Raw genomic sequence first — 6861 nt, forward strand, 5'->3', positions numbered from 1 at the left:
CTTCCCCTGCTCACATCATTATCTTGTTTGTTATATTGCAATACAGCATGTTTTTGTAGCTTCATTTGTATTCCTTTCCACATTTTACTATTCAATGCTAATTTACATTCTCTTCTTCCTTTTGTAAGCCATGAAGATACTAAACGTTCTAGTTTGAAAAGCTAATATGGTTCAGTATAAGTTAAAAATAGTATTGATTGATGCAATACTTTGTCTCCAAACATTTTGGAAAAGATAAATTAGGCACAACTACAGCATTTATCTCTCCAGACAATTCTCTCTAATTCACATTTTAATTTATTAATCTAATTCAAGGGTTCTTCGTCTTTTTTTTTTGTTTTGTTACTGAGTAGGTTCCACATTAGCTCTGAAATCCTGGAGATATTTCTGACTTTAGAGGCCTCTTGTGGACGCTTTTAGGGCAGCGGGCCTGCTTGCCACAAGTTAAGAAGTGGCAGTCATCCAACACCAACTATTTAACCTTTCTACCACCTCTGAGGAGGTGGAGTTAAAACACCCAAACTCATTTGCTCAGGCAGCAGTGGACCTACTCAACAGAGGTGCAAAAATGTTTTGTGCCCTCAGAAATAAGCAATAGCAATAACATATATGATGCTGTGTATAATGATTTTAAGGATAGACCTACAGCATGCACTAATAAAATGCTCCTCAGCATTAGGATTGTACACATTCTGCACAAGCCTATGTATAGACTGGATGCTATAGGTAGCCCCCCAGCACTTGGGCACTGGTGCCACTGCTCCTGCTACACTAATGGTAGTTTTGCCTCTGCTCAGGGCGATTAGCAGACCCTGCTGTTGCACAAAAGAGTGGACATACCTCACTTGCTGCCCACTTGCTGCAATCAAAAGACAGACATCTTCTCTAGTTGATAATAATAATAATAATAATTAAAGGTCGTTGACTCGGGGGCAATTTGATGCACAGCATACAACTCTATAACCATCCAACATGTTACACCCCGTAGATACTGCCAACACACACACATTATCACATTACTGGAAAAACATTGTTAAACACTTGCAAAATATGTATTTTAATTTACATGTGATAAAATAATTTGACAGCTGTTTTATAAATGCAGGGTATTTGCTTGTAATCAGTGTAAGGTAATATGTTATACGTTGGGCTAAAACAGCAAACAATATGCTTTAATGTTTGAATCATCAAAACCCTGTATATATACAAAAATATTTTATGGGGGTCATTTGAAGATCCTGGAGCTAAGAAGTAGCCAGTGATTCGGCTATCTCCACCGTAATGCCAACTAGACTAGTAATACAAAAGGTTTAAAGGGACAGTGTACACCTTAGTCTTCTTAAAGACTTACCTTAGATTAAGCTGCAAATAGCTTCCTGCACCCTTTCTATATCATGAACCAGGGGCGGTAAAATAGTTATTTTAAAATAAATATTGCTTCTGGACACTTTTAAATGGCTGCCAAGCCCCGCCCACTTATGACATCACAATCTGGGATACATCTAGGCACTCTGCTGAATAGCATTGACAGTTTGTTGAATCCAACTAGTGAGCTTTCTGTGATTGGACACCATATGCAGCCCAGATTGTGAAGTCATCAGTGGCCGGAGTTTGGCCAGAAACAAAATTCATTTTAAAATAACTTTTTTTGCTAAGCGATAATACTGTGGTTACTGCGGAAGATGTTATATACATTAAGGTCTCTTGTTCACTTTGGTTTGCTAGAAATTCTGTTTTGCTTACATTTTCTTCTTTTTTAAATAAAAATAAACAAAAACTTTTTTTTTACCATTCCTGCTGCATGATATACAAAAGTTTCAGGAGGCTATATGCAGCTTAATCTAAGGTATGACTTTACGATGACTAAGGTGTAGACTGTCCCTTTAAGCAAAAAATTAGACCAATCTGCAGCATTAATGTTCTTTTGGAGACTACTAAATGTAATAAAATGCAAAAATAGCCCTTACAGAATGAACGCCAATAGAGGAGTTCATATCATCTAATGAAAGAAGATCAATCGTCTATAGATCTAGAAACAGAATTAAGAAATAGGAAAAAAAAGTAGAAGATGAAATTTGTCTCTTCCAGAACTCATGGAAAAGACCAAAATTAAGTAAAGGTTAACATCTTACTTAGGTTCTACACTTGATGAAGATAATCATAAACCAAACCTTAAGGAATACATCCTCTGCTACACTCCTGAATCTAGAAGCCATATGAGAGAAAAGGATTGAATACTTCTTCAGAAAGAAGTCTACCTGTACACTATACACAATGCCCTCAAAATATATTCTAGATTAGATGATCCATTTATATAGACCATACAGTTTTTTGTTTTTTTTAAATGGATAGTTTTGCTTATTTTTAAATAACATGTCTCTGATTTGCAGCCTCCGCATCCTAACCAAGCCCCAACGTTTTAGGAGAATACCGACGTATACCTACTCCAGCTTGCTTCTGTTTGTGTAAAGGGTCTTTTAATATGCAAAGGAAAGGGGAGGGGGGGGGGGTGTCTGCTATTTCCCACTTGCAGTGGGTTTTCCAGTAACCTTTTAAACAGAGCTAAACTGGAAGGTTCTAAGTAAGTTTTTAAATGGTTTTATACTGGATTTTTAGATCAGTATCTGTGCATATTATTCTTTATAGTAGTGTCTACTACATGCAGTTATATGAAAATTGGTGTATACTGTCCCTTTAAGATAGCTGCCTTTTTATTTATGGTAATTTAGTCTATTTTTTTTTATATAATTTAAGATATACATCTCTATAACTATAATATTATTCAGGCATTACAACTGATCCTGAATATATCATTTTTTTAGGTATTTTTTTATTTTGTTTATAAAGGGTGCTCTTGTTTTTAAAAAGCTTAAACAAAATAATTCTAGAATATGCTTGTGTTCACACAGGTGAACCAGACTTGCTTGCAGTCTTGGAAACTATAAGTAAGCCCAGATTTATAGATTCAGAGATGTTATGTATATTATAAGGGAGACGTTGTACTCTAGCGCCCTCAAGTGAACATTTACAATGTTATGAAAGAGTTGAGTAAATTAAAGGGACATAAAACCTCAATTTTCCTTCCTAGTTCAAATAGCACATACAATTTTAAATAACTTTCCAATTTACTTCAATTATTTAATTCATTCTCTTGGTATTCTTTGTTGAAAAAGCAGCAATTCACTACTAGGAGCTAGTTAACACATTGGGTGAGCCAATAAGACGAGGCATATATGTGCAGTCACCAATCAGCAACTCCTGAGCCTACCTAGGCAGATAACCAAAGTAAATTGGAAAGTTGTATAAAATTGCATGCTCTATTTGAATCATGTGGGTTTCATGTCCCTTTAAGGAAAACTTGAGGCAAAGGCATTGGCCATATCTGGATTTTCCAGACCCTGTACCCCAACCATTCAGAATCCATCATCAAATCCCTACCCCACACAGAGAGGTCCTGCCTTCTAAAAGGTTTCCGAAGACTTGAAAGTTGGATGTAATCAGATGATTAACCCATTGTCTGCCAATTTGTAGGACATGTTTATATTGTCACTTTATTAAAAAAAAAAAAATCATGCGTATCATAAGAAAAAAATTTTTTATAAAATTTCACTGGCTCGTTTTGAATTACACCTGAGAAAGCACTAAAATCACGTCACTGGGTAACAAAAGAGACTACACATAATTAAACATTTTGGGCCAGATTACAAGTGGACCAGTATTTAAAGCTCCCGCTTGCACACTAAAGGCTGTGACACACTGCAAGCGATGCGGCGCAAGGCGATGCAAAGCAAAGCAGCAAGAAAAGTTTGCAAGCTTCACTTCGCGCTGCACCACCTCGCAGTTTGTCTACACTGTTGTCTGTGCTGTCTGTAGTTTTTCATGTTTACCTCTACAGATTCTGCTAGTCATGGATATCTCTACTGAGTGGTTGAGTCAGGTTAATAAATTTGTGTTTTATGTAATCAAATTACAAATATACATTAAAGGGACAGTATACTATAAAATATGTTTACAATTACTTTTTTTTACCAGCTGCAGAATATAAAATGTATGATATTTTCTTTTTAAGGTTTATTTGTGTATATAAATGACCTGATTTGTGTTTTTGAGGCCACAAACTAATAAAGTTTTGAGCTTGTAGGTATAATTAGATCTCATATCTGTAAGTTAACCAAACACCAATACTTGGAGAGAACAATGGAAAGTTAACATTTTATTACCTTATTTCTTCTGTACCCCACTGGGAGTGTAATTTATTCTGCTGGCTGTGTTTACACAGTTTGGCCTTAAAGGAACATGGCACACAAAAATTTACTTTGGTGATTCGGATAGAGAATACAATTTTAAACAACTTTCCAGTTTACTTCTATTATTTTATTTGCTTCCTTCTCTTGTTATCCTTTGTTGAAAGGTTTATCTTTGCAAGCTCAGGAGCAGCAAAGAACCTAGGTTCTAGCTGCTGATTGGTGGCTGCATATATATAACAATTGTCATTGGCTCACCCATGTGTTCAGTCAGCAACCAGTAGTGCATTGCTGCTCCTTCAACAAATGATACCAAGAGAATGAAGCAAATTTGATAATAGAAGTAAACTGGAAAGTTGTTGAAAATTGTATTCTCTAGCTGAATCATGAAAGAAAATGTTTGGGTTTCATGTCCCTTTAATGCCAAAATCTTTCAGGATAGGTGGGAATGCCACAGGCAAAATAAACTATTTCAAATGCTAATATAAGGGTAATGAAAATACTTGTAAACAATTGAATACACTCCTTACAGAATCCCTGCCTCAGCGAAATACCAGAAGATGGTGGATAAGGCCCATTTACCAACGAAGGGCCCAATCTGATTCAGGAAATGCGATTGAATGATGATGAAAGCCACTACTTGTATTTCAGAATGTGTCAAGAACATTTTGACAAGCTGCTGACATTAGTAGGACCAAGAATTCAGAGACAAGACACAAATTTCCGTCAATCTATCAGTCCTGCTCAAAGGTTGGCAATTACATTAAGATTTTTGGCCACTGGAGAATCATATTCAAGTATCGGTTTGGCATTCCGTTGTGGTAGAACAACAGTTGGACAGATCATTCCAGATACTGCAGCAGCACTGTGGGATGTTTTGTGGCCAGTATACATGCCTGTTCCAAACCAGGAAATGTGGAAGAAAATCTGCTTTGAGTTCTGGGAGAAATGGCAGTTTCCCATGTGTATAGGTATGAATTGTTTATTAAATTTTAATAAATCATGAATTTTAATGTATTCAAAATAATTAATTTATTATTACATTTTTTTAGGGGCAATGGATGGAAAGCATGTGTATATTCAAGCACCACCCAATGCTGGATCCATGTGGTACAACTACAAGGATTCCAACTCCATTGTACTGCTGGCACTTTGTGATGCTAACTACAAATATATCATTGTTGATGTAGGGCAGAGCTTTCCAAACTTTTCGTGTTGGTGACACACTGTTTAGACCTACATCATTTCGTGACACAGTAATTCAGTTGTACCAGCAAACAGGAGGTTAAACTAACTTGCATTTTTAAGCTTCCACTTCATATCCATATATCAAGAGCAGGAGCAGCAATGCACTACTGAGAGCTAGCTGAAAAACCCCCAAAACTTTGACTTCTAACTTCAGCTCAACGTTTAAGCTGCCGCCCTCAGAGCTCTGAGTCCAACTGACTACTGCCCATGCTGCAAACACACTACTGTCCCACTCACTGACTACACATGCAGTCACGAGCAGATTGAGGAGACTACATGTGCAGTCAGGAGACAATGTGCCGCCAAAGGGAATAGATTCAGTTCCCACTGAGCTGCACCAATCGGTTAAGATGATCTGTGACCCACTAGGTATCAATCACGTGTCAACCATGTGATATATGCGTAGCAGGCAGGCGGTATATCGGAAACCCCCCAAAAATGTAAAAAAAAAAAGAAAATAAAAAAAAAATTGTGCTGAAGCAGGGACACACCTACACACTGCCGCCGACACACAGTTTGGAAAGCACTGATGTAGGGGCATACGGAAAACAAAGTGATGGTGGAGTTTTTTCTTAAAGTAGTTTTGGGAAGGCAATTATTGCTGGAAATGCTGATTTGCCTCCTGCATGCAAGATACCGGGGACATCCATTGCTGTTCCACCTGTTATTGTTGCTGACGAAGCATTCCCACTACTCAAAAACCTCATGAGGCCTTTCCCTAAAAAAGAAATTAAAGAAGATCAAATCATCTTCAACAGAAGACTATCAAGAGCTAGGCGGATCTCTAAAAATGTGTTTGGCATCTGTTGTGCAAAATGGAGAGCAATTTTGGATTCATTGTACATGCATCCAGATAATGCAGAAACTGTAGTAAAAAGCATTTGTGCATTGCACAACTACATCAGAGTAGAGGAAGCTGTAATGGAACCGGAGAGAAGAAGGTACTGTCCTCTTGGCTATATGGATATGGAGGAAGCAAATGGAAATATAATATCTGGACGATGGAGGCAAGAAAAGGATGCAGATCGTGTCCATGGATTAAGTAGGCAGGGTGCCAAAAACTATAGTAAAGTAGCAGATCAAACAAGAGAAACTTTTATGAAGTATTTTACATCGAATGAGGGCAAGGAACATTTTGTTGAAATGACACATTTATTGTAAAAAAACGTTTAATTTATTTGTTTAATAAAGTGCATTTAGTTAATGCAAAACAGTTTCAAAACTTGAAATAATTTTTATTATATAAACATAAATGTTTAACTATTAAAAAATCAATTGCCAATAACTATTTTTTTTATTTATGTATGCTAATGACACTGACTCGCATACATAAACAAAAAAAACAAAAAAATAGTTATTGCCAATTGAT

The sequence above is a fragment of the Bombina bombina genome, chromosome 1 (genome assembly GCF_027579735.1).
Source record: "Bombina bombina isolate aBomBom1 chromosome 1, aBomBom1.pri, whole genome shotgun sequence".
In the NCBI taxonomy this organism is placed as follows: Eukaryota; Metazoa; Chordata; class Amphibia; order Anura; family Bombinatoridae; genus Bombina; species Bombina bombina.